This window comes from Chenopodium album, chromosome 17 (genome assembly GCF_948465745.1).
Source record: "Chenopodium album chromosome 17, dcCheAlbu1.1, whole genome shotgun sequence".
NCBI classification, from domain to species: domain Eukaryota; kingdom Viridiplantae; phylum Streptophyta; class Magnoliopsida; order Caryophyllales; family Amaranthaceae; genus Chenopodium; species Chenopodium album.
In genome coordinates, this window is record NC_137850.1 from 16,243,976 (window position 1) to 16,253,891 (window position 9,916).

Genomic DNA, 9,916 nt, shown 5'->3' on the forward strand with positions numbered 1-9,916 from the left:
TTGATGATTAAAAATGGGGGAATACGACCCTATTTATAGAGAAAATAGTCCGAAAATGATAGAAAAGAATTAGAATTCGAATCGGAATAAAATTGGTTCCTGTCGCAAACGACAGGCACCAGCGCGAAACGACAGGAATCACGCATGGTGACAGAGTCCGTCGTCGTGCGACAAGACTGTCGTTTGACGCTGATTAAAAGATAAAACGCGCTTTTGTACGGAATCTTTTTCCTAATACAATTAAGCAATTAAATTCCGTGTTTATTAATTTTAAATCAGATTTATCATAATTAAACACTTGTTTTATTTCAAATCAAATTCCATATTTCTCTAAAAGATATAATTATTAATCCTAACTCTATTAGAACTCAAAATAACCTTCTAAATTATTCTAAAAGATTAAAATCAATCCTAATAATTTTAGGAATATTAATAAATGGGCCATAAAACCATTTCAAGCCCAATTTAGTATTTTGGCCATAACATCCTCATTATTCATCGGAATTGGGTTTATAATATATCATTGGAAAGCTCTTTGCGAGACCGATCCAACTACATCATCATTGGACCCTTGTCATGAACCAAACTAAATTGGACTACCTATTTTCATAAATAGAGTAGATTTTTGAAAACAGAAGGAAAGATCTTTATCAAAACAAACCGCATCACAAGACTTTCCACACTTTCACTTCGTTCGATAATCAAATGACGTGAAAATTATTCATCACTGGGTTTGGTTTTTGGGGAGACACAATTAAGTGTCTACACTTGGTCTAGTATAAAGAGCAATTATTCATTGCTTGAAGAGTCAGGTAATGGCTAATGCATTTTATATGAGAAACCTTGAAGAGGATGATGAGTACATTAGGGATTTAAGATCTATAAGGATAGGTCTCGATGGATGTTTAACCTTTATGGAGAAACTTATATTGATATGATTCTTATGAGGTTAAACATTATGTTGAAAAGAGTTTTCAATCCCATATAACATGACACAAAGCTTAACAAGATTTAATGCTTTGAGAAAGGTTGATGAAATTAAAGTTTTGAGTGATGCTCCTTGTGAATTTTGCAAAGGATGCATCATGCATGTCATGGACAATACTCGTCTATTTTATTAACGTGTTTTAAGAACAGGTGATGATAGATTTCAATCGAAATCTAATGTAACGTTCTCATATAAATTATAAATTCCTAAGTTCCTTGCAAAAAGACGAAGGAAGATTCTTAGAGTATGGAGATGAATATTGTTAAAATTTAGAAGTTGCAAAATAAAAGGAATGGTGTCCTTCGAACAAGTGTATTATTCCGATAGAGGGTTCGAAATTATTAGAAAGCTAATTATTCAGTGAGGTCAAGTGATCGGAATGCCTGGGTGGAGGACGCTTCCGATCAGTAATATTAATGTATAATCAATATTACAGCTTAATCTTGACTGAACCCTTCGGGTCACACCCAAGCAACTAACGAACCGATGCGATGAATTAATTCGGAAGGAATTAATGAGTCGCTCAAGTATTGTGAACAAAGACATCGGATTCCGAGCTTAGAGCGTCGGAACCGAATCTTAAAAGTCGAGCCAAAATTTAAAAATTGGCGAGACGGAAAAATGCTTCAAGTAACAAGTAAAAACCCTAGCTGCGCGAAAGGCTAGGGAAGCGCTCTAAATAGAAGTGCGTCACGTGGCAGCGCGCCAAGGTGGCGGTGTGCCACGTGGCGGCGTGCCATGTGACAACGCACCACGTGGCGGCGCACCAAGGTGGCGACGTGCCACGTTGGAAGCCACCAAGTGGCAACGCACCACGTGGCAGCGTGGCACGTTGGCAATGCCATGTGGCAGCGGGCTGCGGACTCGGGTGACGGGTCATGGACGCGGGCCAAAAGGTGGCGGCCCAACCGAACCCAACTTGGGGCTTAGGGTTGAGTGCCACATGGTTAGATCACAATGCATGTGAGTTGCCTTGGGGAGCAAGTGAGGAAGTGGTCCTCACCTAACCATGTGACACTTGTTACTTTGTTATTCCTTGGTTTATTTAACTAAGGATTGAATTCAACATTCTTTCCATGTAGGATCTTTTTGTGAAAAAGTCCCACATTGAAAGATGAGTGGAATTTACAAGGAAGCACTCCTTATAAATAGCCAAGGCATACCTTGGGATTGTTCACTTGAGTAAGGTGTTGAAAAAGGCATCTCCATTGAGAAAACCTTTGAACACATATAATTACTCGAGTTTAGGTTGGGCTTAGCTAACTCCTAAGAATTGGACCATTTTTGGTGCTCGGGTTGCGGGTGGACTTCGTTGGAGGTCCTCGTGTGAGCGGGGCTTAGAGCTTTTGAAGTAAGAGGTCTTTTAGTGAGCGAAGCACGCGCCAAAGGTATTAATCTCTTTCTTAATCTTGTTGTTTAAGTTAATTATGCTTTATGGTTATAATTATTGTGAGTTGGTCTTGGCTCGGGTTTTCTTCCGTGATGAGTCGGACTCATCAAAACCCAACACAAAATTCATAATTATGAGAATGTCTCATGAATTGTACTTACTGTACTTACTAAACCCCTTCCATGACCAAGGTATGAGAGTCATACTAAGGTTCTTGGATTGAAACAAGCTATGTAATTTAAGTTGTGTATGTTTTGAGAAAATATATTACATAAGTAATACATTAAATTGCTGAATAATGTTTATCAATTGAAACAAAGTTTCAATCTTATTTAATTATGGTTTTAATGTTAAATAAAATGTCCAAAATAATTATGGATTGATGGGCTCATCAGGTTTATGACCTGGTGAATGAAACCCCACAGGTGAACAAAATCCATATATTATTTAAGTTCCTAGTTCGGAATCATTAAAGTGGACATAAATTATTTCAATAAAAGAACTAGCATGTAAGATTGATTGGTAGCGTAGTTTCATGGGCTATAGGAGCGTAGTGATGCTCGGTCAATCACATGGATATGCATAAATGATGCATGATCGAACTATAGACCCACTTCGAAGTTCAAGTATAGAGCTTCCGGATATATTAGCGGATTCCTTTGACATGAGTGGAACATTGATTCCATTCAATGATTGGTTTAACTGTAGGGCATTTAAACGTCTGCCCGTAACTGGAGATTATAAAGGATCTTTCTCGGTTGCTTCAAGAGTTGTGTGGGAGCTTTGGTTGCCACAAGATTGGATTGAGTCTACCTATTTAATTAGGAATGTGTCTTGGCCCCTTAAAGAGGGAGAATTCAGAAAATGCATGGTCGTGCTCAAATAGATTACATAGTAACCATTTGTTTTGTAATTCTAACTCAGATTTTAAGAAAATATTTGTAGATTAATATGATATCGACATGAGATGCAATCATATAATCAAATCGATGCACATTGACTTAAAGAATTTGAATATGAGCACTTGTCTCCGACAAGTGGGAGATTGAAGGAATTATGTCTTCGATAAGTGCAATAACTAGATGTATCAAGGATTACTATTATGGAGATAATAAGTTCATTCTTTTGGGTCGTCATTGTTTGGTGCTAGATATGGAAAATGATCTTTGGGCTAATTAAATAGTCTAAAGCCTAATTGAATGGATCCTATGAGGTCACACAACAAAGGTATTGGGTTAAACAAGTAAGAGGCCCATTAATAGGTCTCATGAGATCATGACATACCACATGGAGTGTTGGGCTAGATTATTTTGATTAGGGTTAGGACTTTGGGCTTGACATGGACTCTTATTTAGAGATATGATCTATAAATAAGATCCATGCCTAGGGTTGAATTAAGTTACAATCAACAATCAGTAAATTGTGAAAAATGCAACCAGTTTTCCCAAAACCCTAAACTCCCTTTTCTCTATCCTCACTCACGGCCCTCCCCTTTCTCCTCACGTTCGTACGGCCGGCGCCCCCTCGTGGTGGCTCATGGTGTTCTTTATGGTGGTTCGTGGTTAGTTCGTGTCTCTCTTCTTCGTTGAAGGTTGATTGAAGGTTCAATCACGACTAACTACCATTAGTGGAGGTTTAACTTGTGCCCGTGGAACAAGTAGAGGAATCACGCTTAGGGTTCTTTATCTCCCATTGTTCTTGCTCGATCACACGTGGAATCACGCATCAAAGATACAATTATATGTTCTTTATGTGCAATGATATTGGTTATTAGATGCTTATGAATATGATTTATGAAATTCCGCTTAGAGTATCTAAAATCCTACATTAACAACATGAAGAATAGCCTCACCACCCGCCGGCACCCCAACTGCAAATTGAAGACTTCTTAGATAAATTCCCAAACGTGGACCAATTGAAGTAGCCCCAACCTTTGAAATCAGACGCCTCCAAACGTTATCCACAATAATAGGCCGAATACCACCGCCAGGCTTAACAAGAGGCATAAGAGTAGCACTAGCAATGTATTCTCCCAACTTAACAGAACATTTCCCAGCGAGAAAAAGATTAACCACCTGCATAATAGAGTCCACCAACTTATTCGAAATAGCAACTGCAACACCACTTAAACAATCCATAAGGTGTTGAGCACGCAAGCCGTCTTTACCGCATGACGTACCTCGCGGAAAACAACAGCAGAAGTAGCAATAAGGTGCTAATCAACAGGATTATCCAGTAACAAAAGGAGCCGGAAAAGAAGGGTGCTTAGCTTGCAAATATGCAAGAGTAGCATCATTGTAAGGGGCAAGACCAAAAGACAAAAGAACCCTAAACGCAGCAGTGTAATGTCCGTAAAAAATCTTTCTCTTACATTTTTTGATATTACGCTCGGACAAATCATGGTCCTCATCAGCATCCAATAGAGGTAGAGACACATCAGCCAATGCGTCTGGCACAAGATACACAGAGCCACCAGGCTGACACCAAGAACAAATAGCAGCGTTGATACTCTCTTCCTGCCGCTGTCGCCTGACACCCAAAGAACACTCCCGACTACTCCTCGGAGAAAAGGTTTTAAGGACACAGAGAGGCAAAACAAGCAATTAAACCCAACAAGAGATGTCATCAGGCTTGCAAATCACCTTATCAAGCGCTCTTTTTATAACCCTAAAAAACCCCAAGCGACACTTAAGAGGAATAGATTTTACCGAATGAAACCGCTTTGAGAGTAAACTATCAAGGAGAGCAACATCAAAAGCAAAATGAGGCTCATGAGGCATACTAGGAACTAGATCAAATACGTCCGAAGAAGAACCTTGTGGTTTAGGAAAACCATAAAGAACAAACCGAACAACACCTCACCCAAGTCAGGTGGGGCCACAAAAACATCTTACCTTGGACCATGTCGAAACTTTGTACGAAGAGTTTGCGTCTTGAAACATTCCCACAAAGCCAAATGGCCATATGACGAAAGGTCGTCTCAACCTCAATAGCCAAATCAGAAGTAAGTGAGTGTCGGGTCATATCCCACACATCTGCTAAACAATGACGGTCACGAAGATGGGTGATCAAAGAGGTTTAGTTGAGCCCATTAACCAGGCCATCACGTCACCCATTTAGACCCACAAATGGGCAATGGAAGAGAACAATAGGAGGCATAACACACACGAGAAGATCTTTAAAACTGCACACCCAAATCACACTAACACTGTTACGAAAACAACACTAAATCCACACCTAAACTACACCAAAATCACACCCAAAATGCACCAAAAACAGTAGCAAAAACACTCCAAAACTGCACCAAAAACAGCAACAAATGCACACCAAAACTGCACCAATAACAACCCCAATACTGCATAAAAAAAAGAGCCTGAAAATTGCACCAAGTGACCCAAAACAACACCAAAATCCGAGAGAAAAACAACCCGCAAAACTGACCCAATAGCCGCCTGAAATTCACCCAAAAGTCGCACTAAAAATCGCACCCAAAAACGCGCCACATTAACGCCAAAACTTGCACCAGAAACTACACCCAAAAGCACTCAAAACTGCACCAAAATTTGCTGCAAAAATCGCAGCCTAAAATACGTGCAGAAATAGCCTGAAAAATGCTTTAAAAACGACCAGAATACGCCTGAAACTGACCCAATAACCTACCTAAAACCTACGAGAAAACATCCCCAAAAACGCTTGGAAAACCTGCCTCAAAGTCGTCGAATACCGGGAAAACGGGCAGCTATACACCAGATTGAACACGCTGGAGAAGCTGCCTGAAAGCCAGTGAAAACTAGCGTGGAAATTGCGCCTCAAAACTGCACCAAAATTGCCCAAAACCACCTGAATTTCTCCCCAAAAATAACCGAGAACCCACCGGAAACCACATGGCCTGAACTCGCCTGACCTGAACGACCCTAGTCGCCGGAAAATGTACCGGAAAAAGGACGTGAAAGCCTACCCTACCTTGCCCTAATCGTCCCTTTGAAATATCTGAATTGTAGAATTGTAGATCACTATTATTATTAACAATATTATTATTAATATTATTATCATTATTATAATCATTTTTATCATTATCATTATCGTTATCATTATTTATTGTCATTATTTATTATTATTATTATTATTATTATTATTATTATTATTTGTTGTTGTTGTATCATCATTATCATTAACATTATTATTATTAATATTCTTATCATTTTTATTATCATTATCATCATTTATTATAATCATTATTATTATCGTTATCATTATTATTTTATTATTATTATTATTATTATTTAAAATTATTATTATTATTTCTCAAAAACACACAAAGTCATACAACCTATAAAAAATTAGTGGGAAGCCGAGAAACAATCTAGGCCGCCACTCCTCTAGCTATTATTATTATTATTATTATTATTATTATTATTATTATTATTATTATTATTATTATTATTATTATTATTATTATTATTATTATTATAAAAATAACAAAAACCTACAAAGTCAATCAATTTACAAGAAATTGATGGGGAGCCGAGATACAATCTGTCCCCCAGCCCTCTAGCTATATAGCAAACACGACCCTATTGAAGATGTGAGCAGCTGCACAAGCACCAATATCCTGAGTGTTAGCGAACGCCTGAACCTGCTTTTACAATGCAATAACATCCTTCTCTAATTCCCCCAACGAAGAAAAGGAGAAAAGTAGAAAACTATAGCCAATAGACCTGCAACGCGCCCTATACTTGTCCCACTTCCGTTGAACCGCAACCAACACAACCTGACCAGGAACGAAGTCATACAACCCAGATTATAATTATAATTGTTGTTGTTGTTGTTAATATTATTATTGTTATTATCATCATCATCATTTATTATCATCATTATTATTATCGTTATCATTATTATCGTTATCGTTGTTATTATTATTATTATTATTATTATTATTATTATTATTATTATTATCATCATCATTTATTATCATCATTATTATTATCGTTATCATTATTATCGTTATCGTTGTTATTATTATTATTATTATTATTATTATTGATTATTATTATTATTATTATTATTATTATAACTATTATTATTATTATTATTACTACTGTACTTGTTGTTGTTGTCGTCGTCATCATTATGATTATTATTAACATTATTATTATTATTATTATTATTATTATTATTATTATTATTATTATTATTATTATTATTATTATTATTATCATTATTATTATCATTATCATCATATGTTATTATCATTATTATTATCTTTATCATTATTTATTGGTATATTATTATTTATCAATATCCTGAGTCTTAGCGAACGCCTGAACCCGTTTCAGCAAAGCAATAGCATCCTTCTCTAATTCTCCAAAGGATGAAAAGGATAAAGGAAGAAAACCATAGCCAATAGCCCTGCAACGCACCCCTTACTTGTCCCACTTCCGCTGAGCCGCCGCCGACACAACACGACCAGGAACGAAGTCAGACAACCCAGATTGTGTCAAAGGTGAAGACCTCGTCAAGTCAACACATACATCAAGACCTCTATCCCAAGAATAAGGCAACACATCTGCTGGAAATTGAGGAAATTATTATTATTATTATTATTATTATTATTATTATTATTATTATTATTATTATTATTATTATTATTATTATTGTTATTATTATTATTGTTATTATCACTATTATTATTATTATTATTAATAAAACCTACAACGTCAATTAATTTCGAGGAAATTGAGAGCTTGTTATATATATCCGGGTGTACTGTAACGTACACCAATGTGTATTTTGTTCTCATTTAGATGATTGTTTTTTATTTAATCATCAAATGAAGAGCAAACACTAAACTTGGATTAGTTGGGTGTACGGTACACCCGAGGGTATATAACAATTCTACATGAAATTAGAGGGCAGTCGAGATACAATCTAGGTCCCTACCCCACTAGCTATAGAAACACCAATCATGATGAAAATGTGAGTAATTGCACGAGCACCAATATCTTGTGTCCTAGCGAACGTCTGAACCCATTTTAGTAATGCAACATCCTTATCTAATTCCCCCAAAGAAGAAGAGGAGAAAGGTAGAAAATCATAGCCAATTGCCCTGCAACGCGCCCTATACTTGTCTTGCTTCCACTTAGCCATTATCATCCTTATCTAATTCCCCCAAAGAAGAAGAGGAGAAAGGTAGAAAATCATAGCCAATTGCCCTAACGCGCCCCATACTTGTCTCGCTTCCGCTGAGCCATTATCATTATCATTATTATTATTATTATTATTATTATTATTATTATTATTATTATTATTATTATTATTATTATTATTATTATTATTATTATTATTATCATCATCGTTATCATTATTTATTGTCATTTATATTTTCAAAAAAAAAATTGTCATTTATTGTTATTATTATTATTATTATTATTATTAAAAACCTACAAAGTCAATAAATTTACAAGAAATTGGTGGGGAGCCGAGATACAATCTGGGCCCCCACCCCTCTACCTATAGCGAACCCGATCTTGCTGAAGATGTGAGCAGCTGCACGAGCACCAATATCCTGAGTCTTAGCGAACAATTGAGCCCGCTTCAACAACGCAACAGCATCCTTCTCTAATTCCCCCAACGAAGAAAAGGAGAAAGGAAGAAAACCATAGCCAATAGCCCTACAATGCGCCCCATACTTGTCCCGCTTCCGCGGAGCCGCCGCAGACACAACACGACTGGGAACGAAGTTAGACAACCCCGATTGTGTCAAAGGTGAAGACCCCGTCAAGTCAACACATACATCAAGACCTCTATCCCAAGAATAAGGCAACACATCTGCTAGAAATTGAGGATATTATTATTATTATTAATAATAAAACCTACAACATTAATTAATTTCAAGGAAATTGAGAGCTTGTTATATATATCCGGGTGTACTGTAACGTACACCCATGTGTATTTTGTTCTCATTTTGATGATTGTTTTTTATTTAATCATCAAATGAAGAGCAAACACTAAACTTGGATTAGTTGGGTGTACGTCACACCCGGGGGTATATAACAATTCTACATGAAATTAGAGGGCAACTGAGATACAATCTAGGTCCCTACCCCACTAGCTATAGAAACACCGATCATGATGAAAATGTGAGTAACTGCACGTCTGAACCCATTTTAGTAACGCAACAACATCCTTATCTAATTCCCCCAAAGAAGAAGAGGAGAAAGGTAGAAAATCATAGCCAATTGCCCTGCAACGCGCCCATACTTGTCTCGCTTCTGCTTAGCCATTATCGTTATTATTATTATTATTATCATTATCATCGTTATCATTATTTATTGTCATTTATATTTTCAAAAAAAAAAATTTATTGTCATTTATTGTTATTATTATTATTATTATTATTAAAAAAAACCTACAAAGTCAATCAATTTACAAGAAATTGGTGGGGAGCCGAGATACAATCTGGGCCCCCACCCCTCTAGCTATAGCGAACCCGATCTTACTGAAGATGTGAGCAGTTGCACGAGCACCAATCTCCTGAG